Source organism: Hyperolius riggenbachi, chromosome 8 (genome assembly GCF_040937935.1).
Source record: "Hyperolius riggenbachi isolate aHypRig1 chromosome 8, aHypRig1.pri, whole genome shotgun sequence".
Classification (NCBI taxonomy): domain Eukaryota; kingdom Metazoa; phylum Chordata; class Amphibia; order Anura; family Hyperoliidae; genus Hyperolius; species Hyperolius riggenbachi.
The window spans coordinates 89,321,624-89,344,834 of record NC_090653.1 but is presented as its reverse complement, the minus strand read 5'-3'; the positions used below and the strand labels follow the sequence as shown (position 1 = coordinate 89,344,834).

General features: G+C 43.0%; 29 non-coding genes across 29 annotated transcripts; 15 read left to right on the top strand and 14 right to left on the bottom strand.

Annotated features, from left to right (window-relative positions):
• Positions 1-59: 59 nt before the first annotated feature.
• On the top strand, positions 60-132 carry TRNAR-UCG (transfer RNA arginine (anticodon UCG)). The gene has a single exon. It is a non-coding gene; the product is annotated as a tRNA-Arg (tRNA).
• Positions 133-1,286: 1,154 nt separating this feature from the next.
• TRNAL-CAA (transfer RNA leucine (anticodon CAA)) lies at positions 1,287-1,396 on the bottom strand. Its single transcript has 2 exons — positions 1,359-1,396; positions 1,287-1,332 (listed from the first exon to the last, which is right to left on the bottom strand). It is a non-coding gene; the product is annotated as a tRNA-Leu (tRNA).
• Positions 1,397-1,673: 277 nt separating this feature from the next.
• Positions 1,674-1,746, top strand: TRNAR-UCG (transfer RNA arginine (anticodon UCG)). The gene has a single exon. It is a non-coding gene; the product is annotated as a tRNA-Arg (tRNA).
• Positions 1,747-2,900: 1,154 nt separating this feature from the next.
• Positions 2,901-3,010, bottom strand: TRNAL-CAA (transfer RNA leucine (anticodon CAA)). Its single transcript has 2 exons — positions 2,973-3,010; positions 2,901-2,946 (listed from the first exon to the last, which is right to left on the bottom strand). It is a non-coding gene; the product is annotated as a tRNA-Leu (tRNA).
• A 277-nt stretch (positions 3,011-3,287) lies between these two features.
• Positions 3,288-3,360, top strand: TRNAR-UCG (transfer RNA arginine (anticodon UCG)). The gene has a single exon. It is a non-coding gene; the product is annotated as a tRNA-Arg (tRNA).
• A 1,154-nt stretch (positions 3,361-4,514) lies between these two features.
• On the bottom strand, positions 4,515-4,624 carry TRNAL-CAA (transfer RNA leucine (anticodon CAA)). The gene is made up of 2 exons: positions 4,587-4,624; positions 4,515-4,560 (listed from the first exon to the last, which is right to left on the bottom strand). It is a non-coding gene; the product is annotated as a tRNA-Leu (tRNA).
• A 278-nt stretch (positions 4,625-4,902) lies between these two features.
• TRNAR-UCG (transfer RNA arginine (anticodon UCG)) lies at positions 4,903-4,975 on the top strand. The gene has a single exon. It is a non-coding gene; the product is annotated as a tRNA-Arg (tRNA).
• Positions 4,976-6,129: 1,154 nt separating this feature from the next.
• On the bottom strand, positions 6,130-6,239 carry TRNAL-CAA (transfer RNA leucine (anticodon CAA)). Its single transcript has 2 exons — positions 6,202-6,239; positions 6,130-6,175 (listed from the first exon to the last, which is right to left on the bottom strand). It is a non-coding gene; the product is annotated as a tRNA-Leu (tRNA).
• Positions 6,240-6,516: 277 nt separating this feature from the next.
• TRNAR-UCG (transfer RNA arginine (anticodon UCG)) lies at positions 6,517-6,589 on the top strand. Its single transcript has one exon. It is a non-coding gene; the product is annotated as a tRNA-Arg (tRNA).
• Positions 6,590-7,743: 1,154 nt separating this feature from the next.
• TRNAL-CAA (transfer RNA leucine (anticodon CAA)) lies at positions 7,744-7,853 on the bottom strand. Its single transcript has 2 exons — positions 7,816-7,853; positions 7,744-7,789 (listed from the first exon to the last, which is right to left on the bottom strand). It is a non-coding gene; the product is annotated as a tRNA-Leu (tRNA).
• A 277-nt stretch (positions 7,854-8,130) lies between these two features.
• On the top strand, positions 8,131-8,203 carry TRNAR-UCG (transfer RNA arginine (anticodon UCG)). Its single transcript has one exon. It is a non-coding gene; the product is annotated as a tRNA-Arg (tRNA).
• A 1,154-nt stretch (positions 8,204-9,357) lies between these two features.
• TRNAL-CAA (transfer RNA leucine (anticodon CAA)) lies at positions 9,358-9,467 on the bottom strand. The gene is made up of 2 exons: positions 9,430-9,467; positions 9,358-9,403 (listed from the first exon to the last, which is right to left on the bottom strand). It is a non-coding gene; the product is annotated as a tRNA-Leu (tRNA).
• Positions 9,468-9,745: 278 nt separating this feature from the next.
• Positions 9,746-9,818, top strand: TRNAR-UCG (transfer RNA arginine (anticodon UCG)). Its single transcript has one exon. It is a non-coding gene; the product is annotated as a tRNA-Arg (tRNA).
• Positions 9,819-10,972: 1,154 nt separating this feature from the next.
• TRNAL-CAA (transfer RNA leucine (anticodon CAA)) lies at positions 10,973-11,082 on the bottom strand. Its single transcript has 2 exons — positions 11,045-11,082; positions 10,973-11,018 (listed from the first exon to the last, which is right to left on the bottom strand). It is a non-coding gene; the product is annotated as a tRNA-Leu (tRNA).
• A 277-nt stretch (positions 11,083-11,359) lies between these two features.
• On the top strand, positions 11,360-11,432 carry TRNAR-UCG (transfer RNA arginine (anticodon UCG)). The gene has a single exon. It is a non-coding gene; the product is annotated as a tRNA-Arg (tRNA).
• Positions 11,433-12,586: 1,154 nt separating this feature from the next.
• TRNAL-CAA (transfer RNA leucine (anticodon CAA)) lies at positions 12,587-12,696 on the bottom strand. Its single transcript has 2 exons — positions 12,659-12,696; positions 12,587-12,632 (listed from the first exon to the last, which is right to left on the bottom strand). It is a non-coding gene; the product is annotated as a tRNA-Leu (tRNA).
• Positions 12,697-12,973: 277 nt separating this feature from the next.
• Positions 12,974-13,046, top strand: TRNAR-UCG (transfer RNA arginine (anticodon UCG)). Its single transcript has one exon. It is a non-coding gene; the product is annotated as a tRNA-Arg (tRNA).
• A 1,154-nt stretch (positions 13,047-14,200) lies between these two features.
• TRNAL-CAA (transfer RNA leucine (anticodon CAA)) lies at positions 14,201-14,310 on the bottom strand. The gene is made up of 2 exons: positions 14,273-14,310; positions 14,201-14,246 (listed from the first exon to the last, which is right to left on the bottom strand). It is a non-coding gene; the product is annotated as a tRNA-Leu (tRNA).
• Positions 14,311-14,588: 278 nt separating this feature from the next.
• TRNAR-UCG (transfer RNA arginine (anticodon UCG)) lies at positions 14,589-14,661 on the top strand. Its single transcript has one exon. It is a non-coding gene; the product is annotated as a tRNA-Arg (tRNA).
• A 1,154-nt stretch (positions 14,662-15,815) lies between these two features.
• Positions 15,816-15,925, bottom strand: TRNAL-CAA (transfer RNA leucine (anticodon CAA)). Its single transcript has 2 exons — positions 15,888-15,925; positions 15,816-15,861 (listed from the first exon to the last, which is right to left on the bottom strand). It is a non-coding gene; the product is annotated as a tRNA-Leu (tRNA).
• Positions 15,926-16,202: 277 nt separating this feature from the next.
• On the top strand, positions 16,203-16,275 carry TRNAR-UCG (transfer RNA arginine (anticodon UCG)). The gene has a single exon. It is a non-coding gene; the product is annotated as a tRNA-Arg (tRNA).
• A 1,154-nt stretch (positions 16,276-17,429) lies between these two features.
• TRNAL-CAA (transfer RNA leucine (anticodon CAA)) lies at positions 17,430-17,539 on the bottom strand. Its single transcript has 2 exons — positions 17,502-17,539; positions 17,430-17,475 (listed from the first exon to the last, which is right to left on the bottom strand). It is a non-coding gene; the product is annotated as a tRNA-Leu (tRNA).
• A 277-nt stretch (positions 17,540-17,816) lies between these two features.
• On the top strand, positions 17,817-17,889 carry TRNAR-UCG (transfer RNA arginine (anticodon UCG)). Its single transcript has one exon. It is a non-coding gene; the product is annotated as a tRNA-Arg (tRNA).
• Positions 17,890-19,043: 1,154 nt separating this feature from the next.
• TRNAL-CAA (transfer RNA leucine (anticodon CAA)) lies at positions 19,044-19,153 on the bottom strand. Its single transcript has 2 exons — positions 19,116-19,153; positions 19,044-19,089 (listed from the first exon to the last, which is right to left on the bottom strand). It is a non-coding gene; the product is annotated as a tRNA-Leu (tRNA).
• Positions 19,154-19,430: 277 nt separating this feature from the next.
• Positions 19,431-19,503, top strand: TRNAR-UCG (transfer RNA arginine (anticodon UCG)). Its single transcript has one exon. It is a non-coding gene; the product is annotated as a tRNA-Arg (tRNA).
• Positions 19,504-20,657: 1,154 nt separating this feature from the next.
• On the bottom strand, positions 20,658-20,767 carry TRNAL-CAA (transfer RNA leucine (anticodon CAA)). The gene is made up of 2 exons: positions 20,730-20,767; positions 20,658-20,703 (listed from the first exon to the last, which is right to left on the bottom strand). It is a non-coding gene; the product is annotated as a tRNA-Leu (tRNA).
• A 278-nt stretch (positions 20,768-21,045) lies between these two features.
• Positions 21,046-21,118, top strand: TRNAR-UCG (transfer RNA arginine (anticodon UCG)). Its single transcript has one exon. It is a non-coding gene; the product is annotated as a tRNA-Arg (tRNA).
• Positions 21,119-22,272: 1,154 nt separating this feature from the next.
• Positions 22,273-22,382, bottom strand: TRNAL-CAA (transfer RNA leucine (anticodon CAA)). Its single transcript has 2 exons — positions 22,345-22,382; positions 22,273-22,318 (listed from the first exon to the last, which is right to left on the bottom strand). It is a non-coding gene; the product is annotated as a tRNA-Leu (tRNA).
• A 278-nt stretch (positions 22,383-22,660) lies between these two features.
• TRNAR-UCG (transfer RNA arginine (anticodon UCG)) lies at positions 22,661-22,733 on the top strand. The gene has a single exon. It is a non-coding gene; the product is annotated as a tRNA-Arg (tRNA).
• The last annotated feature ends 478 nt before the right edge of the window (positions 22,734-23,211 follow it).

Below are 23,211 nucleotides of genomic sequence, written 5' to 3'. Positions count from 1 at the left end.
TCTTTTCCTATGCGGTGGCTGTTTCCAGTGGAAAATGGTTTCTTCATAAAGAGGCATGAGACCGCGTGGCCTAATGGATAAGGCGTCTGACTTCGGATCAGAAGATTGAGGGTTCGAGTCCCTTCGTGGTTGTTGAGCTCTGTTCTTGTCACTTCTGTAGAGTATTTGCTCCTCTTGTTGTAAATGTCCTCGGAGACTTTGCAAAAGCCTGTGCTTCCTCACTCATGCTTATCATTCAATCCCTGCCCTTGACTGTTTACAGCTACAAAGGTGGCTGCTTTTGCTGAGCTTTCACCACAATGTCAATGACGCTAACTCTTTTCTTACAACTTGTGCAAGTCCCAGCAAAGTTTTTACATCAACCTCAAATAAACACTGCTAGTCCACACTGGGATTCTAACCTTTGCCTTACTTTGAACCCAATACCCTGATGGACCTTGGAAGAGACTCTAAGTAAACTATATGACCCAGGGTTCAAACATTCATGGTGGCATCTCCCTTTCTGCTAAGCATTTTGTTTACTAACATGAGAAAATTAATTTCCTATATGATTTAGGAAATCCTTGTCTGCAATTCTGCTGTAAGCCAGACTTTTACAAAGGTGCAGACACAGCATGTCAAGTGGCACGATGCGATTCCTTCTTGTTGCAAGCTCAACAATTTCAAAAGGTTGCCTCGGTTCCCAATTTATATGAAGAGTTCTTGCCTGAAATTTGGAAAGTATGTCTGTCATTTCCTCTGAAAAGATATGATCCACACCGCAAATGGAACACTGCAATTGGTTTTCTTGCAACCTGAACTCTTTTCAAGGAAGGGTCCGTTGAAATTACAACAAATGAGTCTTGTCAGAAGAGGGAATAACCCCACCTCTTTCACCAAAGGTCAGAACATACAGGGAAGACCTGTAAGTTATTGCCAAAACCTATCTCCTGAGTTCGGTCTCCTTACATATTTGTCACTTTACCTGTACACTAACCTTTTAAGATTTAGCAAAACAAATTGCCTCCAAAGCTTCTGATCCTGATGAAGTGAACTAGAAGAGAAGATGAGCTAACCCATATGACTGTAGGTGTGCCAAAGGGGATGGAATTTGTCAGTTTGTAAAACGTGTGTTAGAAAGCTTGTAGAAAAAAGTCGGCCTTGTTCCTTTTCTGCGAGATTTTCCAAAAGTCCATGTGAGGTTGCTGTTGAGAAGGCCCTTTGAAGAGCCTAGTAAATGAAAAGACCCAAGAGCTTGTTTTGGCAGGCCTGACCAATGTGCCATGATGGACAAAGTGAAAAAGCTCTGTCAGAAGTGGGATTTGAACCCACGCCTCCAATCAGAGACCAGAAGGCCCATGAGAAGGGAAGAGAAGCCTCTTGAGTCTGTCGCCTTAGACCACTCGGCCATCCTGACAAGCGGTGTACTATGTACCCATGCAGCTGGCACAATGACTATACTTAACAGAGAAGAGACAACCACAAACTTAGTCTAGAAGACTTCATGAACACTGCAAGGCATGTTTTTTTCTCTGAAAACACTCATCAAACTGCCATTTTGGATCACTGCAATACCTTAGACTGCAATGTCATGTGCCTGCTCTAACAAATGAAATCCTTTGTGCTCCTTGAGCGTCTTTTCCTATGCGGTGGCTGTTTCCAGTGGAAAATGGATTCTTCATAAAGAGGCATGAGACCGCGTGGCCTAATGGATAAGGCGTCTGACTTCGGATCAGAAGATTGAGGGTTCGAGTCCCTTCGTGGTCGTTGAGTTCTGTTCTTGTCACTTCTGTAGAGTATTTGCTCCTCTTGTTGTAAATGTCCTCGGAGACTTTGCAAAAGCCTGTGCTTCCTCACTCATGCTTATCATTCAATCCCTGCCCTTGACTGTTTACAGCTACAAAGGTGGCTGCTTTTGCTGAGCTTTCACCACAATGTCAATGACGCTAACTCTTTTCTTACAACTTGTGCAAGTCCCAGCAAAGTTTTTACATCAACCTCAAATAAACACTGCTAGTCCACACTGGGATTCTAACCTTTGCCTTACTTTGAACCCAATACCCTGATGGACCTTGGAAGAAACTCTAAGTAAACTATATGACCCAGGGTTCAAACATTCATGGTGGCATCTCCCTTTCTGCTAAGCATTTTGTTTACTAACATGAGAAAATTTATTTCCTATATGATTTAGGAAATCCTTGTCTGCAATTCTGCTGTAAGCCAGACTTTTACAAAGGTGCAGACACAGCATGTCAAGTAGCACGATGCGATTCCTTCTTGTTGCAAGCTCAACAATTTCAAAAGGTTGCCTCGGTTCCCAATTTATATGAAGAGTTCTTGCCTGAAATTTGGAAAGTATGTCTGTCATTTTCTCTGAAAAGATATGATCCACACCGCAAATGGAACACTGCAATTGGTTTTCTTGCAACCTGAACTCTTTTCAAGGAAGGGTCCGTTGAAATTTCAACAAATGAGTCTTGTCAGAAGAGGGAATAACCCCACCTCTTTCACCAAAGGTCAGAACATACAGGGAAGACCTGTAAGTTATTGCCAAAACCTATCTCCTGAGTTCGGTCTCCTTACATATTTGTCACTTTACCTGTACACTAACCTTTTAAGATTTAGCAAAACAAATTGCCTCCAAATCTTCTGATCCTGATGAAGTGAACTAGAAGAGAAGATGAGCTAACCCATATGACTGTAGGTGTGCCAAAGGGGATGGAATTTGTCAGTTTGTAAAACGTGTGTTAGAAAGCTTGTAGAAAAAAGTCGGCCTTGTTCCTTTTCTGCGAGATTTTCCAAAAGTCCATGTGAGGTTGCTGTTGAGAAGGCCCTTTGAAGAGCCTAGTAAATGAAAAGACCCAAGAGCTTGTTTTGGCAGGCCTGACCAATGTGCCATGATGGACAAAGTGAAAAAGCTCTGTCAGAAGTGGGATTTGAACCCACGCCTCCAATCGGAGACCAGAAGGCCCATGAGAAGGGAAGAGAAGCCTCTTGAGTCTGTCGCCTTAGACCACTCGGCCATCCTGACAAGCGGTGTACTATGTACCCATGCAGCTGGCACAATGACTATACTTAACAGAGAAGAGACAACCACAAACTTAGCCTAGAAGACTTCATGAACACTGCAAGGCATGTTTTTTTCTCTGAAAACACTCATCAAACTGCCATTTTGGATCACTGCAATACCTTAGACTGCAATGTCATGTGCCTGCTCTAACAAATGAAATCCTTTGTGCTCCTTGAGCGTCTTTTCCTATGCGGTGGCTGTTTCCAGTGGAAAATGGATTCTTCATAAAGAGGCATGAGACCGCGTGGCCTAATGGATAAGGCGTCTGACTTCGGATCAGAAGATTGAGGGTTCAAGTCCCTTTGTGGTCGTTGAGTTCTGTTCTTGTCACTTCTGTAGAGTATTTGCTCCTCTTGTTGTAAATGTCCTCGGAGACTTTGCAAAAGCCTGTGCTTCCTCACTCATGCTTATCATTCAATCCCTGCCCTTGACTGTTTACAGCTACAAAGGTGGCTGCTTTTGCTGAGCTTTCACCACAATGTCAATGACGCTAACTCTTTTCTTACAACTTGTGCAAGTCCCAGCAAAGTTTTTACATCAACCTCAAATAAACACTGCTAGTCCACACTGGGATTCTAACCTTTGCCTTACTTTGAACCCAATACCCTGATGGACCTTGGAAGAAACTCTAAGTAAACTATATGACCCAGGGTTCAAACATTCATGGTGGCATCTCCCTTTCTGCTAAGCATTTTGTTTACTAACATGAGAAAATTAATTTCCTATATGATTTAGGAAATCCTTGTCTGCAATTCTGCTGTAAGCCAGACTTTTACAAAGGTGCAGACATAGCATGTCAAGTAGCACGATGCGATTCCTTCTTGTTGCAAGCTCAACAATTTCAAAAGGTTGCCTCGGTTCCCAATTTATATGAAGAGTTCTTGCCTGAAATTTGGAAAGTATGTCTGTCATTTCCTCTGAAAAGATATGATCCACACCGCAAATGGAACACTGCAATTGGTTTTCTTGCAACCTGAACTCTTTTCAAGGAAGGGTCCGTTGAAATTTCAACAAATGAGTCTTGTCAGAAGAGGGAATAACCCCACCTCTTTCACCAAAGGTCAGAACATACAGGGAAGACCTGTAAGTTATTGCCAAAACCTATCTCCTGAGTTCGGTCTCCTTACATATTTGTCACTTTACCTGTACACTAACCTTTTAAGATTTAGCAAAACAAATTGCCTCCAAAGCTTCTGATCCTGATGAAGTGAACTAGAAGAGAAGATGAGCTAACCCATATGACTGTAGGTGTGCCAAAGGGGATGGAATTTGTCAGTTTGTAAAACGTGTGTTAGAAAGCTTGTAGAAAAAAGTCGGCCTTGTTCCTTTTCTGCGAGATTTTCCAAAAGTCCATGTGAGGTTGCTGTTGAGAAGGCCCTTTGAAGAGCCTAGTAAATGAAAAGACCCAAGAGCTTGTTTTGGCAGGCCTGACCAATGTGCCATGATGGACAAAGTGAAAAAGCTCTGTCAGAAGTGGGATTTGAACCCACACCTCCATTCGGAGACCAGAAGGCCCATGAGAAGGGAAGAGAAGCCTCTTGAGTCTGGCGCCTTAGACCACTCGGCCATCCTGACAAGCGGTGTACTATGTACCCATGCAGCTGGCACAATGACTATACTTAACAGAGAAGAGACAACCACAAACTTAGCCTAGAAGACTTCATGAACACTGCAAGGCATGTTTTTTTTTTCTGAAAACACTCATCAAACTGCCATTTTGGATCACTGCAATACCTTAGACAGCAATGTCATGTGCCTGCTCTAACAAATGAAATCCTTTGTGCTCCTTGAGCGTCTTTTCCTATGCGGTGGCTGTTTCCAGTGGAAAATGGTTTCTTCATAAAGAGGCATGAGACCGCGTGGCCTAATGGATAAGGCGTCTGACTTCGGATCAGAAGATTGAGGGTTTGAGTCCCTTCGTGGTCGTTGAGCTCTGTTCTTGTCACTTCTGTAGAGTATTTGCTCCTCTTGTTGTAAATGTCCTCGGAGACTTTGCAAAAGCCTGTGCTTCCTCGCTCATGCTTATCATTCAATCCCTGCCCTTGACTGTTTACAGCTACAAAGGTGGCTGCTTTTGCTGAGCTTTCACCACAATGTCAATGACGCTAACTCTTTTCTTACAACTTGTGCAAGTCCCAGCAAAGTTTTTACATCAACCTCAAATAAACACTGCTAGTCCACACTGGGATTCTAACCTTTGCCTTACTTTGAACCCAATGCCCTGATGGACCTTGGAAGAGACTCTAAGTAAACTATATGACCCAGGGTTCAAACATTCATGGTGGCATCTCCCTTTCTGCTAAGCATTTTGTTTACTAACATGAGAAAATTAATTTCCTATATGATTTAGGAAATCCTTGTCTGCAATTCTGCTGTAAGCCAGACTTTTACAAAGGTGCAGACACAGCATGTCAAGTGGCACGATGCGATTCCTTCTTGTTGCAAGCTCAACAATTTCAAAAGGTTGCCTCGGTTCCCAATTTATATGAAGAGTTCTTGCCTGAAATTTGGAAAGTATGTCTGTCATTTCCTCTGAAAAGATATGATCCACACCGCAAATGGAACACTGCAATTGGTTTTCTTGCAACCTGAACTCTTTTCAAGGAAGGGTCCGTTGAAATTACAACAAATGAGTCTTGTCAGAAGAGGGAATAACCCCACCTCTTTCACCAAAGGTCAGAACATACAGGGAAGACCTGTAAGTTATTGCCAAAACCTATCTCCTGAGTTCGGTCTCCTTACATATTTGTCACTTTACCTGTACACTAACCTTTTAAGATTTAGCAAAACAAATTGCCTCCAAAGCTTCTGATCCTGATGAAGTGAACTAGAAGAGAAGATGAGCTAACCCATATGACTGTAGGTGTGCCAAAGGGGATGGAATTTGTCAGTTTGTAAAACGTGTGTTAGAAAGCTTGTAGAAAAAAGTCGGCCTTGTTCCTTTTCTGCGAGATTTTCCAAAAGTCCATGTGAGGTTGCTGTTGAGAAGGCCCTTTGAAGAGCCTAGCAAATGAAAAGACACAAGAGCTTGTTTTGGCAGGCCTGACCAATGTGCCATGATGGACAAAGTGAAAAAGCTCTGTCAGAAGTGGGATTTGAACCCACGCCTCCAATCGGAGACCAGAAGGCCCATGAGAAGGGAAGAGAAGCCTCTTGAGTCTGTCGCCTTAGACCACTCGGCCATCCTGACAAGCGGTGTACTATGTACCCATGCAGCTGGCACAATGACTATACTTAACAGAGAAGAGACAACCACAAACTTAGCCTAGAAGACTTCATGAACACTGCAAGGCATGTTTTTTTCTCTGAAAACACTCATCAAACTGCCATTTTGGATCACTGCAATACCTTAGACTGCAATGTCATGTGCCTGCTCTAACAAATGAAATCCTTTGTGCTCCTTGAGCGTCTTTTCCTATGCGGTGGCTGTTTCCAGTGGAAAATGGATTCTTCATAAAGAGGCATGAGACCGCGTGGCCTAATGGATAAGGCGTCTGACTTCGGATCAGAAGATTGAGGGTTCGAGTCCCTTCGTGGTCGTTGAGTTCTGTTCTTGTCACTTCTGTAGAGTATTTGCTCCTCTTGTTGTAAATGTCCTCGGAGACTTTGCAAAAGCCTGTGCTTCCTCACTCATGCTTATCATTCAATCCCTGCCCTTGACTGTTTACAGCTACAAAGGTGGCTGCTTTTGCTGAGCTTTCACCACAATGTCAATGACGCTAACTCTTTTCTTACAACTTGTGCAAGTCCCAGCAAAGTTTTTACATCAACCTCAAATAAACACTGCTAGTCCACACTGGGATTCTAACCTTTGCCTTACTTTGAACCCAATACCCTGATGGACCTTGGAAGAAACTCTAAGTAAACTATATGACCCAGGGTTCAAACATTCATGGTGGCATCTCCCTTTCTGCTAAGCATTTTGTTTACTAACATGAGAAAATTAATTTCCTATATGATTTAGGAAATCCTTGTCTGCAATTCTGCTGTAAGCCAGACTTTTACAAAGGTGCAGACACAGCATGTCAAGTAGCACGATGCGATTCCTTCTTGTTGCAAGCTCAACAATTTCAAAAGGTTGCCTCGGTTCCCAATTTATATGAAGAGTTCTTGCCTGAAATTTGGAAAGTATGTCTGTCATTTTCTCTGAAAAGATATGATCCACACCGCAAATGGAACACTGCAATTGGTTTTCTTGCAACCTGAACTCTTTTCAAGGAAGGGTCCGTTGAAATTTCAACAAATGAGTCTTGTCAGAAGAGGGAATAACCCCACCTCTTTCACCAAAGGTCAGAACATACAGGGAAGACCTGTAAGTTATTGCCAAAACTTATCTCCTGAGTTCGGTCTCCTTACATATTTGTCACTTTACCTGTACACTAACCTTTTAAGATTTAGCAAAACAAATTGCCTCCAAAGCTTCTGATCCTGATGAAGTGAACTAGAAGAGAAGATGAGCTAACCCATATGACTGTAGGTGTGCCAAAGGGGATGGAATTTGTCAGTTTGTAAAACGTGTGTTAGAAAGCTTGTAGAAAAAAGTCGGCCTTGTTCCTTTTCTGCGAGATTTTCCAAAAGTCCATGTGAGGTTGCTGTTGAGAAGGCCCTTTGAAGAGCCTAGTAAATGAAAAGACCCAAGAGCTTGTTTTGGCAGGCCTGACCAATGTGCCATGATGGACAAAGTGAAAAAGCTCTGTCAGAAGTGGGATTTGAACCCACGCCTCCAATCGGAGACCAGAAGGCCCATGAGAAGGGAAGAGAAGCCTCTTGAGTCTGGCGCCTTAGACCACTCGGCCATCCTGACAAGCGGTGTACTATGTACCCATGCAGCTGGCACAATGACTATACTTAACAGAGAAGAGACAACCACAAACTTAGCCTAGAAGACTTCATGAACACTGCAAGGCATGTTTTTTTCTCTGAAAACACTCATCAAACTGCCATTTTGGATCACTGCAATACCTTAGACTGCAATGTCATGTGCCTGCTCTAACAAATGAAATCCTTTGTGCTCCTTGAGCGTCTTTTCCTATGCGGTGGCTGTTTCCAGTGGAAAATGGATTCTTCATAAAGAGGCATGAGACCGCGTGGCCTAATGGATAAGGCGTCTGACTTCGGATCAGAAGATTGAGGGTTCGAGTCCCTTCGTGGTCGTTGAGTTCTGTTCTTGTCACTTCTGTAGAGTATTTGCTCCTCTTGTTGTAAATGTCCTCGGAGACTTTGCAAAAGCCTGTGCTTCCTCACTCATGCTTATCATTCAATCCCTGCCCTTGACTGTTTACAGCTACAAAGGTGGCTGCTTTTGCTGAGCTTTCACCACAATGTCAATGACGCTAACTCTTTTCTTACAACTTGTGCAAGTCCCAGCAAAGTTTTTACATCAACCTCAAATAAACACTGCTAGTCCACACTGGGATTCTAACCTTTGCCTTACTTTGAACCCAATACCCTGATGGACCTTGGAAGAAACTCTAAGTAAACTATATGACCCAGGGTTCAAACATTCATGGTGGCATCTCCCTTTCTGCTAAGCATTTTGTTTACTAACATGAGAAAATTAATTTCCTATATGATTTAGGAAATCCTTGTCTGCAATTCTGCTGTAAGCCAGACTTTTACAAAGGTGCAGACATAGCATGTCAAGTAGCACGATGCGATTCCTTCTTGTTGCAAGCTCAACAATTTCAAAAGGTTGCCTCGGTTCCCAATTTATATGAAGAGTTCTTGCCTGAAATTTGGAAAGTATGTCTGTCATTTCCTCTGAAAAGATATGATCCACACCGCAAATGGAACACTGCAATTGGTTTTCTTGCAACCTGAACTCTTTTCAAGGAAGGGTCCGTTGAAATTTCAACAAATGAGTCTTGTCAGAAGAGGGAATAACCCCACCTCTTTCACCAAAGGTCAGAACATACAGGGAAGACCTGTAAGTTATTGCCAAAACCTATCTCCTGAGTTCGGTCTCCTTACATATTTGTCACTTTACCTGTACACTAACCTTTTAAGATTTAGCAAAACAAATTGCCTCCAAAGCTTCTGATCCTGATGAAGTGAACTAGAAGAGAAGATGAGCTAACCCATATGACTGTAGGTGTGCCAAAGGGGATGGAATTTGTCAGTTTGTAAAACGTGTGTTAGAAAGCTTGTAGAAAAAAGTCGGCCTTGTTCCTTTTCTGCGAGATTTTCCAAAAGTCCATGTGAGGTTGCTGTTGAGAAGGCCCTTTGAAGAGCCTAGTAAATGAAAAGACCCAAGAGCTTGTTTTGGCAGGCCTGACCAATGTGCCATGATGGACAAAGTGAAAAAGCTCTGTCAGAAGTGGGATTTGAACCCACACCTCCATTCGGAGACCAGAAGGCCCATGAGAAGGGAAGAGAAGCCTCTTGAGTCTGGCGCCTTAGACCACTCGGCCATCCTGACAAGCGGTGTACTATGTACCCATGCAGCTGGCACAATGACTATACTTAACAGAGAAGAGACAACCACAAACTTAGCCTAGAAGACTTCATGAACACTGCAAGGCATGTTTTTTTTTTCTGAAAACACTCATCAAACTGCCATTTTGGATCACTGCAATACCTTAGACAGCAATGTCATGTGCCTGCTCTAACAAATGAAATCCTTTGTGCTCCTTGAGCGTCTTTTCCTATGCGGTGGCTGTTTCCAGTGGAAAATGGTTTCTTCATAAAGAGGCATGAGACCGCGTGGCCTAATGGATAAGGCGTCTGACTTCGGATCAGAAGATTGAGGGTTCGAGTCCCTTCGTGGTCGTTGAGCTCTGTTCTTGTCACTTCTGTAGAGTATTTGCTCCTCTTGTTGTAAATGTCCTCGGAGACTTTGCAAAAGCCTGTGCTTCCTCACTCATGCTTATCATTCAATCCCTGCCCTTGACTGTTTACAGCTACAAAGGTGGCTGCTTTTGCTGAGCTTTCACCACAATGTCAATGACGCTAACTCTTTTCTTACAACTTGTGCAAGTCCCAGCAAAGTTTTTACATCAACCTCAAATAAACACTGCTAGTCCACACTGGGATTCTAACCTTTGCCTTACTTTGAACCCAATACCCTGATGGACCTTGGAAGAGACTCTAAGTAAACTATATGACCCAGGGTTCAAACATTCATGGTGGCATCTCCCTTTCTGCTAAGCATTTTGTTTACTAACATGAGAAAATTAATTTCCTATATGATTTAGGAAATCCTTGTCTGCAATTCTGCTGTAAGCCAGACTTTTACAAAGGTGCAGACACAGCATGTCAAGTGGCATGATGCGATTCCTTCTTGTTGCAAGCTCAACAATTTCAAAAGGTTGCCTCGGTTCCCAATTTATATGAAGAGTTCTTGCCTGAAATTTGGAAAGTATGTCTGTCATTTCCTCTGAAAAGATATGATCCACACCGCAAATGGAACACTGCAATTGGTTTTCTTGCAACCTGAACTCTTTTCAAGGAAGGGTCCGTTGAAATTACAACAAATGAGTCTTGTCAGAAGAGGGAATAACCCCACCTCTTTCACCAAAGGTCAGAACATACAGGGAAGACCTGTAAGTTATTGCCAAAACCTATCTCCTGAGTTCGGTCTCCTTACATATTTGTCACTTTACCTGTACACTAACCTTTTAAGATTTAGCAAAACAAATTGCCTCCAAAGCTTCTGATCCTGATGAAGTGAACTAGAAGAGAAGATGAGCTAACCCATATGACTGTAGGTGTGCCAAAGGGGATGGAATTTGTCAGTTTGTAAAACGTGTGTTAGAAAGCTTGTAGAAAAAAGTCGGCCTTGTTCCTTTTCTGCGAGATTTTCCAAAAGTCCATGTGAGGTTGCTGTTGAGAAGGCCCTTTGAAGAGCCTAGTAAATGAAAAGACCCAAGAGCTTGTTTTGGCAGGCCTGACCAATGTGCCATGATGGACAAAGTGAAAAAGCTCTGTCAGAAGTGGGATTTGAACCCACGCCTCCAATCGGAGACCAGAAGGCCCATGAGAAGGGAAGAGAAGCCTCTTGAGTCTGGCGCCTTAGACCACTCGGCCATCCTGACAAGCGGTGTACTATGTACCCATGCAGCTGGCACAATGACTATACTTAACAGAGAAGAGACAACCACAAACTTAGCCTAGAAGACTTCATGAACACTGCAAGGCATGTTTTTTTCTCTGAAAACACTCATCAAACTGCCATTTTGGATCACTGCAATACCTTAGACTGCAATGTCATGTGCCTGCTCTAACAAATGAAATCCTTTGTGCTCCTTGAGCGTCTTTTCCTATGCGGTGGCTGTTTCCAGTGGAAAATGGATTCTTCATAAAGAGGCATGAGACCGCGTGGCCTAATGGATAAGGCGTCTGACTTCGGATCAGAAGATTGAGGGTTCGAGTCCCTTCGTGGTCGTTGAGTTCTGTTCTTGTCACTTCTGTAGAGTATTTGCTCCTCTTGTTGTAAATGTCCTCGGAGACTTTGCAAAAGCCTGTGCTTCCTCACTCATGCTTATCATTCAATCCCTGCCCTTGACTGTTTACAGCTACAAAGGTGGCTGCTTTTGCTGAGCTTTCACCACAATGTCAATGACGCTAACTCTTTTCTTACAACTTGTGCAAGTCCCAGCAAAGTTTTTACATCAACCTCAAATAAACACTGCTAGTCCACACTGGGATTCTAACCTTTGCCTTACTTTGAACCTAATACCCTGATGGACCTTGGAAGAAACTCTAAGTAAACTATATGACCCAGGGTTCAAACATTCATGGTGGCATCTCCCTTTCTGCTAAGCATTTTGTTTACTAACATGAGAAAATTAATTTCCTATATGATTTAGGAAATCCTTGTCTGCAATTCTGCTGTAAGCCAGACTTTTACAAAGGTGCAGACACAGCATGTCAAGTAGCACGATGCGATTCCTTCTTGTTGCAAGCTCAACAATTTCAAAAGGTTGCCTCGGTTCCCAATTTATATGAAGAGTTCTTGCCTGAAATTTGGAAAGTATGTCTGTCATTTTCTCTGAAAAGATATGATCCACACCGCAAATGGAACACTGCAATTGGTTTTCTTGCAACCTGAACTCTTTTCAAGGAAGGGTCCGTTGAAATTTCAACAAATGAGTCTTGTCAGAAGAGGGAATAACCCCACCTCTTTCACCAAAGGTCAGAACATACAGGGAAGACCTGTAAGTTATTGCCAAAACCTATCTCCTGAGTTCGGTCTCCTTACATATTTGTCACTTTACCTGTACACTAACCTTTTAAGATTTAGCAAAACAAATTGCCTCCAAAGCTTCTGATCCTGATGAAGTGAACTAGAAGAGAAGATGAGCTAACCCATATGACTGTAGGTGTGCCAAAGGGGATGGAATTTGTCAGTTTGTAAAACGTGTGTTAGAAAGCTTGTAGAAAAAAGTCGGCCTTGTTCCTTTTCTGCGAGATTTTCCAAAAGTCCATGTGAGGTTGCTGTTGAGAAGGCCCTTTGAAGAGCCTAGTAAATGAAAAGACCCAAGAGCTTGTTTTGGCAGGCCTGACCAATGTGCCATGATGGACAAAGTGAAAAAGCTCTGTCAGAAGTGGGATTTGAACCCACGCCTCCAATCGGAGACCAGAAGGCCCATGAGAAGGGAAGAGAAGCCTCTTGAGTCTGGCGCCTTAGACCACTCGGCCATCCTGACAAGCGGTGTACTATGTACCCATGCAGCTGGCACAATGACTATACTTAACAGAGAAGAGACAACCACAAACTTAGCCTAGAAGACTTCATGAACACTGCAAGGCATGTTTTTTTCTCTGAAAACACTCATCAAACTGCCATTTTGGATCACTGCAATACCTTAGACTGCAATGTCATGTGCCTGCTCTAACAAATGAAATCCTTTGTGCTCCTTGAGCGTCTTTTCCTATGCGGTGGCTGTTTCCAGTGGAAAATGGATTCTTCATAAAGAGGCATGAGACCGCGTGGCCTAATGGATAAGGCGTCTGACTTCGGATCAGAAGATTGAGGGTTCGAGTCCCTTCGTGGTCGTTGAGTTCTGTTCTTGTCACTTCTGTAGAGTATTTGCTCCTCTTGTTGTAAATGTCCTCGGAGACTTTGCAAAAGCCTGTGCTTCCTCACTCATGCTTATCATTCAATCCCTGCCCTTGACTGTTTACAGCTACAAAGGTGGCTGCTTTTGCTGAGCTTTCACCACAATGTCAATGACGCTAACTCTTTTCTTACAACTTGTGCAAGTCCCAGCAAAGTTTTTACATCAACCTCAAATAAACACTGCTAGTCCACACTGGGATTCTAACCTTTGCCTTACTTTGAACCCAATACCCTGATGGACCTTGGAAGAAACTCTAAGTAAACTATATGACCCAGGGTTCAAACATTCATGGTGGCATCTCCCTTTCTGCTAAGCATTTTGTTTACTAACATGAGAAAATTAATTTCCTATATGATTTAGGAAATCCTTGTCTGCAATTCTGCTGTAAGCCAGACTTTTACAAAGGTGCAGACACAGCATGTCAAGTGGCACGATGCGATTCCTTCTTGTTGCAAGCTCAACAATTTCAAAAGGTTGCCTCGGTTCCCAATTTATATGAAGAGTTCTTGCCTGAAATTTGGAAAGTATGTCTGTCATTTCCTCTGAAAAGATATGATCCACACCGCAAATGGAACACTGCAATTGGTTTTCTTGCAACCTGAACTCTTTTCAAGGAAGGGTCCGTTGAAATTACAACAAATGAGTCTTGTCAGAAGAGGGAATAACCCCACCTCTTTCACCAAAGGTCAGAACATACAGGGAAGACCTGTAAGTTATTGCCAAAACCTATCTCCTGAGTTCGGTCTCCTTACATATTTGTCACTTTACCTGTACACTAACCTTTTAAGATTTAGCAAAACAAATTGCCTCCAAAGCTTCTGATCCTGATGAAGTGAACTAGAAGAGAAGATGAGCTAACCCATATGACTGTAGGTGTGCCAAAGGGGATGGAATTTGTCAGTTTGTAAAACGTGTGTTAGAAAGCTTGTAGAAAAAAGTCGGCCTTGTTCCTTTTCTGCGAGATTTTCCAAAAGTCCATGTGAGGTTGCTGTTGAGAAGGCCCTTTGAAGAGCCTAGTAAATGAAAAGACCCAAGAGCTTGTTTTGGCAGGCCTGACCAATGTGCCATGATGGACAAAGTGAAAAAGCTCTGTCAGAAGTGGGATTTGAACCCACACCTCCATTCGGAGACCAGAAGGCCCATGAGAAGGGAAGAGAAGCCTCTTGAGTCTGGCGCCTTAGACCACTCGGCCATCCTGACAAGCGGTGTACTATGTACCCATGCAGCTGGCACAATGACTATACTTAACAGAGAAGAGACAACCACAAACTTAGCCTAGAAGACTTCATGAACACTGCAAGGCATGTTTTTTTTTTCTGAAAACACTCATCAAACTGCCATTTTGGATCACTGCAATACCTTAGACAGCAATGTCATGTGCCTGCTCTAACAAATGAAATCCTTTGTGCTCCTTGAGCGTCTTTTCCTATGCGGTGGCTGTTTCCAGTGGAAAATGGTTTCTTCATAAAGAGGCATGAGACCGCGTGGCCTAATGGATAAGGCGTCTGACTTCGGATCAGAAGATTGAGGGTTCGAGTCCCTTCGTGGTCGTTGAGCTCTGTTCTTGTCACTTCTGTAGAGTATTTGCTCCTCTTGTTGTAAATGTCCTCGGAGACTTTGCAAAAGCCTGTGCTTCCTCACTCATGCTTATCATTCAATCCCTGCCCTTGACTGTTTACAGCTACAAAGGTGGCTGCTTTTGCTGAGCTTTCACCACAATGTCAATGACGCTAACTCTTTTCTTACAACTTGTGCAAGTCCCAGCAAAGTTTTTACATCAACCTCAAATAAACACTGCTAGTCCACACTGGGATTCTAACCTTTGCCTTACTTTGAACCCAATACCCTGATGGACCTTGGAAGAGACTCTAAGTAAACTATATGACCCAGGGTTCAAACATTCATGGTGGCATCTCCCTTTCTGCTAAGCATTTTGTTTACTAACATGAGAAAATTAATTTCCTATATGATTTAGGAAATCCTTGTCTGCAATTCTGCTGTAAGCCAGACTTTTACAAAGGTGCAGACACAGCATGTCAAGTGGCACGATGCGATTCCTTCTTGTTGCAAGCTCAACAATTTCAAAAGGTTGCCTCGGTTCCCAATTTATATGAAGAGTTCTTGCCTGAAATTTGGAAAGTATGTCTGTCATTTCCTCTGAAAAGATATGATCCGCACCGCAAATGGAACACTGCAATTGGTTTTCTTGCAACCTGAACTCTTTTCAAGGAAGGGTCCGTTGAAATTACAACAAATGAGTCTTGTCAGAAGAGGGAATAACCCCACCTCTTTCACCAAAGGTCAGAACATACAGGGAAGACCTGTAAGTTATTGCCAAAACCTATCTCCTGAGTTCGGTCTCCTTACATATTTGTCACTTTACCTGTACACTAACCTTTTAAGATTTAGCAAAACAAATTGCCTCCAAAGCTTCTGATCCTGATGAAGTGAACTAGAAGAGAAGATGAGCTAACCCATATGACTGTAGGTGTGCCAAAGGGGATGGAATTTGTCAGTTTGTAAAACGTGTGTTAGAAAGCTTGTAGAAAAAAGTCGGCCTTGTTCCTTTTCTGCGAGATTTTCCAAAAGTCCATGTGAGGTTGCTGTTGAGAAGGCCCTTTGAAGAGCCTAGTAAATGAAAAGACCCAAGAGCTTGTTTTGGCAGGCCTGACCAATGTGCCATGATGGACAAAGTGAAAAAGCTCTGTCAGAAGTGGGATTTGAACCCACGCCTCCAATTGGAGACCAGAAGGCCCATGAGAAGGGAAGAGAAGCCTCTTGAGTCTGGCGCCTTAGACCACTCGGCCATCCTGACAAGCGGTGTACTATGTACCCATGCAGCTGGCACAATGACTATACTTAACAGAGAAGAGACAACCACAAACTTAGCCTAGAAGACTTCATGAACACTGCAAGGCATGTTTTTTTCTCTGAAAACACTCATCAAACTGCCATTTTGGATCACTGCAATACCTTAGACTGCAATGTCATGTGCCTGCTCTAACAAATGAAATCCTTTGTGCTCCTTGAGCGTCTTTTCCTATGCGGTGGCTGTTTCCAGTGGAAAATGGTTTCTTCATAAAGAGACATGAGACCGCGTGGCCTAATGGATAAGGCGTCTGACTTCGGATCAGAAGATTGAGGGTTCGAGTCCCTTTGTGGTCGTTGAGCTCTGTTCTTGTCACTTCTGTAGAGTATTTGCTCCTCTTGTTGTAAATGTCCTCGGAGACTTTGCAAAAGCCTGTGCTTCCTCACTCATGCTTATCATTCAATCCCTGCCCTTGACTGTTTACAGCTACAAAGGTGGCTGCTTTTGCTGAGCTTTCACCACAATGTCAATGACGCTAACTCTTTTCTTACAACTTGTGCAAGTCCCAGCAAAGTTTTTACATCAACCTCAAATAAACACTGCTAGTCCACACTGGGATTCTAACCTTTGCCTTACTTTGAACCCAATACCCTGATGGACCTTGGAAGAAACTCTAAGTAAACTATATGACCCAGGGTTCAAACATTCATGGTGGCATCTCCCTTTCTGCTAAGCATTTTGTTTACTAACATGAGAAAATTAATTTCCTATATGATTTAGGAAATCCTTGTCTGCAATTCTGCTGTAAGCCAGACTTTTACAAAGGTGCAGACACAGCATGTCAAGTAGCACGATGCGATTCCTTCTTGTTGCAAGCTCAACAATTTCAAAAGGTTGCCTCGGTTCCCAATTTATATGAAGAGTTCTTGCCTGAAATTTGGAAAGTATGTCTGTCATTTTCTCTGAAAAGATATGATCCACACCGCAAATGGAACACTGCAATTGGTTTTCTTGCAACCTGAACTCTTTTCAAGGAAGGGTCCGTTGAAATTTCAACAAATGAGTCTTGTCAGAAGAGGGAATAACCCCACCTCTTTCACCAAAGGTCAGAACATACAGGGAAGACCTGTAAGTTATTGCCAAAACCTATCTCCTGAGTTCGGTCTCCTTACATATTTGTCACTTTACCTGTACACTAACCTTTTAAGATTTAGCAAAACAAATTGCCTCCAAAGCTTCTGATCCTGATGAAGTGAACTAGAAGAGAAGATGAGCTAACCCATATGACTGTAGGTGTGCCAAAGGGGATGGAATTTGTCAGTTTGTAAAACGTGTGTTAGAAAGCTTGTAGAAAAAAGTCGGCCTTGTTCCTTTTCTGCGAGATTTTCCAAAAGTCCATGTGAGGTTGCTGTTGAGAAGGCCCTTTGAAGAGCCTAGTAAATGAAAAGACCCAAGAGCTTGTTTTGGCAGGCCTGACCAATGTGCCATGATGGACAAAGTGAAAAAGCTCTGTCAGAAGTGGGATTTGAACCCACGCCTCCAATCGGAGACCAGAAGGCCCATGAGAACGGAAGAGAAGCCTCTTGAGTCTGGCGCCTTAGACCACTCGGCCATCCTGACAAGCGGTGTACTATGTACCCATGCAGCTGGCACAATGACTATACTTAACAGAGAAGAGACAACCACAAACTTAGCCTAGAAGACTTCATGAACACTGCAAGGCATGTTTTTTTCTCTGAAAACACTCATCAAACTGCCATTTTGGATCACTGCAATACCTTAGACTGCAATGTCATGTGCCTGCTCTAACAAATGACATCCTTTGTGCTCCTTCAGCGTCTTTTCCTATGCGGTGGCTGTTTCCAGTGGAAAATGGATTCTTCATAAAGAGGCATGAGACCGCGTGGCCTAATGGATAAGGCGTCTGACTTCGGATCAGAAGATTGAGGGTTCGAGTCGCTTCGTGGTCGTTGAGTTCTGTTCTTGTCACTTCTGTAGAGTATTTGCTCCTCTTGTTGTAAATGTCCTCGGAGACTTTGCAAAAGCCTGTGCTTCCTCACTCATGCTTATCATTCAATCCCTGCCCTTGACTGTTTACAGCTACAAAGGTGGCTGCTTTTGCTGAGCTTTCACCACAATGTCAATGACGCTAACTCTTTTCTTACAACTTGTGCAAGTCCCAGCAAAGTTTTTACATCAACCTCAAATAAACACTGCTAGTCCACACTGGGATTCTAACCTTTGCCTTACTTTGAACCCAATACCCTGATGGACCTTGGAAGAAACTCTAAGTAAACTATATGACCCAGGGTTCAAACATTCATGGTGGCATCTCCCTTTCTGCTAAGCATTTTGTTTACTAACATGAGAAAATTAATTTCCTATATGATTTAGGAAATCCTTGTCTGCAATTCTGCTGTAAGCCAGACTTTTACAAAGGTGCAGACACAGCATGTCAAGTAGCACGATGCGATTCCTTCTTGTTGCAAGCTCAACAATTTCAAAAGGTTGCCTCGGTTCCCAATTTATATGAAGAGTTCTTGCCTGAAATTTGGAAAGTATGTCTGTCATTTCCTCTGAAAAGATATGATCCACACCGCAAATGGAACACTGCAATTGGTTTTCTTGCAACCTGAACTCTTTTCAAGGAAGGGTCCGTTGAAATTTCAACAAATGAGTCTTGTCAGAAGAGGGAATAACCCCACCTCTTTCACCAAAGGTCAGAACATACAGGGAAGACCTGTAAGTTATTGCCAAAACCTATCTCCTGAGTTCGGTCTCCTTACATATTTGTCACTTTACCTGTACACTAACCTTTTAAGATTTAGCAAAACAAATTGCCTCCAAAGCTTCTGATCCTGATGAAGTGAACTAGAAGAGAAGATGAGCTAACCCATATGACTGTAGGTGTGCCAAAGGGGATGGAATTTGTCAGTTTGTAAAACGTGTGTTAGAAAGCTTGTAGAAAAAAGTCGGCCTTGTTCCTTTTCTGCGAGATTTTCCAAAAGTCCATGTGAGGTTGCTGTTGAGAAGGCCCTTTGAAGAGCCTAGTAAATGAAAAGACCCAAGAGCTTGTTTTGGCAGGCCTGACCAATGTGCCATGATGGACAAAGTGAAAAAGCTCTGTCAGAAGTGGGATTTGAACCCACGCCTCCAATCGGAGACCAGAAGGCCCATGAGAAGGGAAGAGAAGCCTCTTGAGTCTGGCGCCTTAGACCACTCGGCCATCCTGACAAGCGGTGTACTATGTACCCATGCAGCTGGCACAATGACTATACTTAACAGAGAAGAGACAACCACAAACTTAGCCTAGAAGACTTCATGAACACTGCAAGGCATGTTTTTTTCTCTGAAAACACTCATCAAACTGCCATTTTGGATCACTGCAATACCTTAGACTGCAATGTCATGTGCCTGCTCTAACAAATGAAATCCTTTGTGCTCCTTGAGCGTCTTTTCCTATGCGGTGGCTGTTTCCAGTGGAAAATGGATTCTTCATAAAGAGGCATGAGACCGCGTGGCCTAATGGATAAGGCGTCTGACTTCGGATCAGAAGATTGAGGGTTCGAGTCCCTTCGTGGTCGTTGAGTTCTGTTCTTGTCACTTCTGTAGAGTATTTGCTCCTCTTGTTGTAAATGTCCTCGGAGACTTTGCAAAAGCCTGTGCTTCCTCACTCATGCTTATCATTCAATCCCTGCCCTTGACTGTTTACAGCTACAAAGGTGGCTGCTTTTGCTGAGCTTTCACCACAATGTCAATGACGCTAACTCTTTTCTTACAACTTGTGCAAGTCCCAGCAAAATTTTTACATCAACCTCAAATAAACACTGCTAGTCCACACTGGGATTCTAACCTTTGCCTTACTTTGAACCCAATACCCTGATGGACCTTGGAAGAAACTCTAAGTAAACTATATGACCCAGGGTTCAAACATTCATGGTGGCATCTCCCTTTCTGCTAAGCATTTTGTTTACTAACATGAGAAAATTAATTTCCTATATGATTTAGGAAATCCTTGTCTGCAATTCTGCTGTAAGCCAGACTTTTACAAAGGTGCAGACACAGCATGGCAAGTGGCACGATGCGATTCCTTCTTGTTGCAAGCTCAACAATTTCAAAAGGTTGCCTCGGTTCCCAATTTATATGAAGAGTTCTTGCCTGAAATTTGGAAAGTATGTCTGTCATTTCCTCTGAAAAGATATGATCCACACCGCAAATGGAACACTGCAATTGGTTTTCTTGCAACCTGAACTCTTTTCAAGGAAGGGTCCGTTGAAATTACAACAAATGAGTCTTGTCAGAAGAGGGAATAACCCCACCTCTTTCACCAAAGGTCAGAACATACAGGGAAGACCTGTAAGTTATTGCCAAAACCTATCTCCTGAGTTCGGTCTCCTTACATATTTGTCACTTTACCTGTACACTAACCTTTTAAGATTTAGCAAAACAAATTGCCTCCAAAGCTTCTGATCCTGATGAAGTGAACTAGAAGAGAAGATGAGCTAACCCATATGACTGTAGGTGTGCCAAAGGGGATGGAATTTGTCAGTTTGTAAAACGTGTGTTAGAAAGCTTGTAGAAAAAAGTCGGCCTTGTTCCTTTTCTGCGAGATTTTCCAAAAGTCCATGTGAGGTTGCTGTTGAGAAGGCCCTTTGAAGAGCCTAGTAAATGAAAAGACCCAAGAGCTTGTTTTGGCAGGCCTGACCAATGTGCCATGATGGACAAAGTGAAAAAGCTCTGTCAGAAGTGGGATTTGAACCCACACCTCCATTCGGAGACCAGAAGGCCCATGAGAAGGGAAGAGAAGCCTCTTGAGTCTGGCGCCTTAGACCACTCGGCCATCCTGACAAGCGGTGTACTATGTACCCATGCAGCTGGCACAATGACTATACTTAACAGAGAAGAGACAACCACAAACTTAGCCTAGAAGACTTCATGAACACTGCAAGGCATGTTTTTTTTTTCTGAAAACACTCATCAAACTGCCATTTTGGATCACTGCAATACCTTAGACAGCAATGTCATGTGCCTGCTCTAACAAATGAAATCCTTTGTGCTCCTTGAGCGTCTTTTCCTATGCGGTGGCTGTTTCCAGTGGAAAATGGTTTCTTCATAAAGAGGCATGAGACCGCGTGGCCTAATGGATAAGGCGTCTGACTTCGGATCAGAAGATTGAGGGTTCGAGTCCCTTCGTGGTCGTTGAGCTCTGTTCTTGTCACTTCTGTAGAGTATTTGCTCCTCTTGTTGTAAATGTCCTCGGAGACTTTGCAAAAGCCTGTGCTTCCTCACTCATGCTTATCATTCAATCCCTGCCCTTGACTGTTTACAGCTACAAAGGTGGCTGCTTTTGCTGAGCTTTCACCACAATGTCAATGACGCTAACTCTTTTCTTACAACTTGTGCAAGTCCCAGCAAAGTTTTTACATCAACCTCAAATAAACACTGCTAGTCCACACTGGGATTCTAACCTTTGCCTTACTTTGAACCCAATACCCTGATGGACCTTGGAAGAAACTCTAAGTAAACTATATGACCCAGGGTTCAAACATTCATGGTGGCATCTCCCTTTCTGCTAAGCATTTTGTTTACTAACATGAGAAAATTAATTTCCTATATGATTTAGGAAATCCTTGTCTGCAATTCTGCTGTAAGCCAGACTTTTACAAAGGTGCAGACACAGCATGTCAAGTAGCACGATGCGATTCCTTCTTGTTGCAAGCTCAACAATTTCAAAAGGTTGCCTCGGTTCCCAATTTATATGAAGAGTTCTTGCCTGAAATTTGGAAAGTATGTCTGTCATTTTCTCTGAAAAGATATGATCCACACCGCAAATGGAACACTGCAATTGGTTTTCTTGCAACCTGAACTCTTTTCAAGGAAGGGTCCGTTGAAATTTCAACAAATGAGTCTTGTCAGAAGAGGGAATAACCCCACCTCTTTCACCAAAGGTCAGAACATACAGGGAAGACCTGTAAGTTATTGCCAAAACCTATCTCCTGAGTTCGGTCTCCTTACATATTTGTCACTTTACCTGTACACTAACCTTTTAAGATTTAGCAAAACAAATTGCCTCCAAAGCTTCTGATCCTGATGAAGTGAACTAGAAGAGAAGATGAGCTAACCCATATGACTGTAGGTGTGCCAAAGGGGATGGAATTTGTCAGTTTGTAAAACGTGTGTTAGAAAGCTTGTAGAAAAAAGTCGGCCTTGTTCCTTTTCTGCGAGATTTTCCAAAAGTCCATGTGAGGTTGCTGTTGAGAAGGCCCTTTGAAGAGCCTAGTAAATGAAAAGACCCAAGAGCTTGTTTTGGCAGGCCTGACCAATGTGCCATGATGGACAAAGTGAAAAAGCTCTGTCAGAAGTGGGATTTGAACCCACGCCTCCAATCGGAGACCAGAAGGCCCATGAGAACGGAAGAGAAGCCTCTTGAGTCTGGCGCCTTAGACCACTCGGCCATCCTGACAAGCGGTGTACTATGTACCCATGCAGCTGGCACAATGACTATACTTAACAGAGAAGAGACAACCACAAACTTAGCCTAGAAGACTTCATGAACACTGCAAGGCATGTTTTTTTTTTCTGAAAACACTCATCAAACTGCCATTTTGGATCACTGCAATACCTTAGACAGCAATGTCATGTGCCTGCTCTAACAAATGAAATCCTTTGTGCTCCTTGAGCGTCTTTTCCTATGCGGTGGCTGTTTCCAGTGGAAAATGGTTTCTTCATAAAGAGGCATGAGACCGCGTGGCCTAATGGATAAGGCGTCTGACTTCGGATCAGAAGATTGAGGGTTCGAGTCCCTTCGTGGTCGTTGAGCTCTGTTCTTGTCACTTCTGTAGAGTATTTGCTCCTCTTGTTGTAAATGTCCTCGGAGACTTTGCAAAAGCCTGTGCTTCCTCACTCATGCTTATCATTCAATCCCTGCCCTTGACTGTTTACAGCTACAAAGGTGGCTGCTTTTGCTGAGCTTTCACCACAATGTCAATGACGCTAACTCTTTTCTTACAACTTGTGCAAGTCCCAGCAAAGTTTTTACATCAACCTCAAATAAACACTGCTAGTCCACACTGGGATTCTAACCTTTGCCTTACTTTGAACCCAATACCCTGATGGACCTTGGAAGAGACTCTAAGTAAACTATATGACCCAGGGTTCAAACATTCATGGTGGCATCTCCCTTTCTGCTAAGCATTTTGTTTACTAACATGAGAAAATTAATTTCCTATATGATTTAGGAAATCCTTGTCTGCAATTCTGCTGTAAGCCAGACTTTTACAAAGGTGCAGACA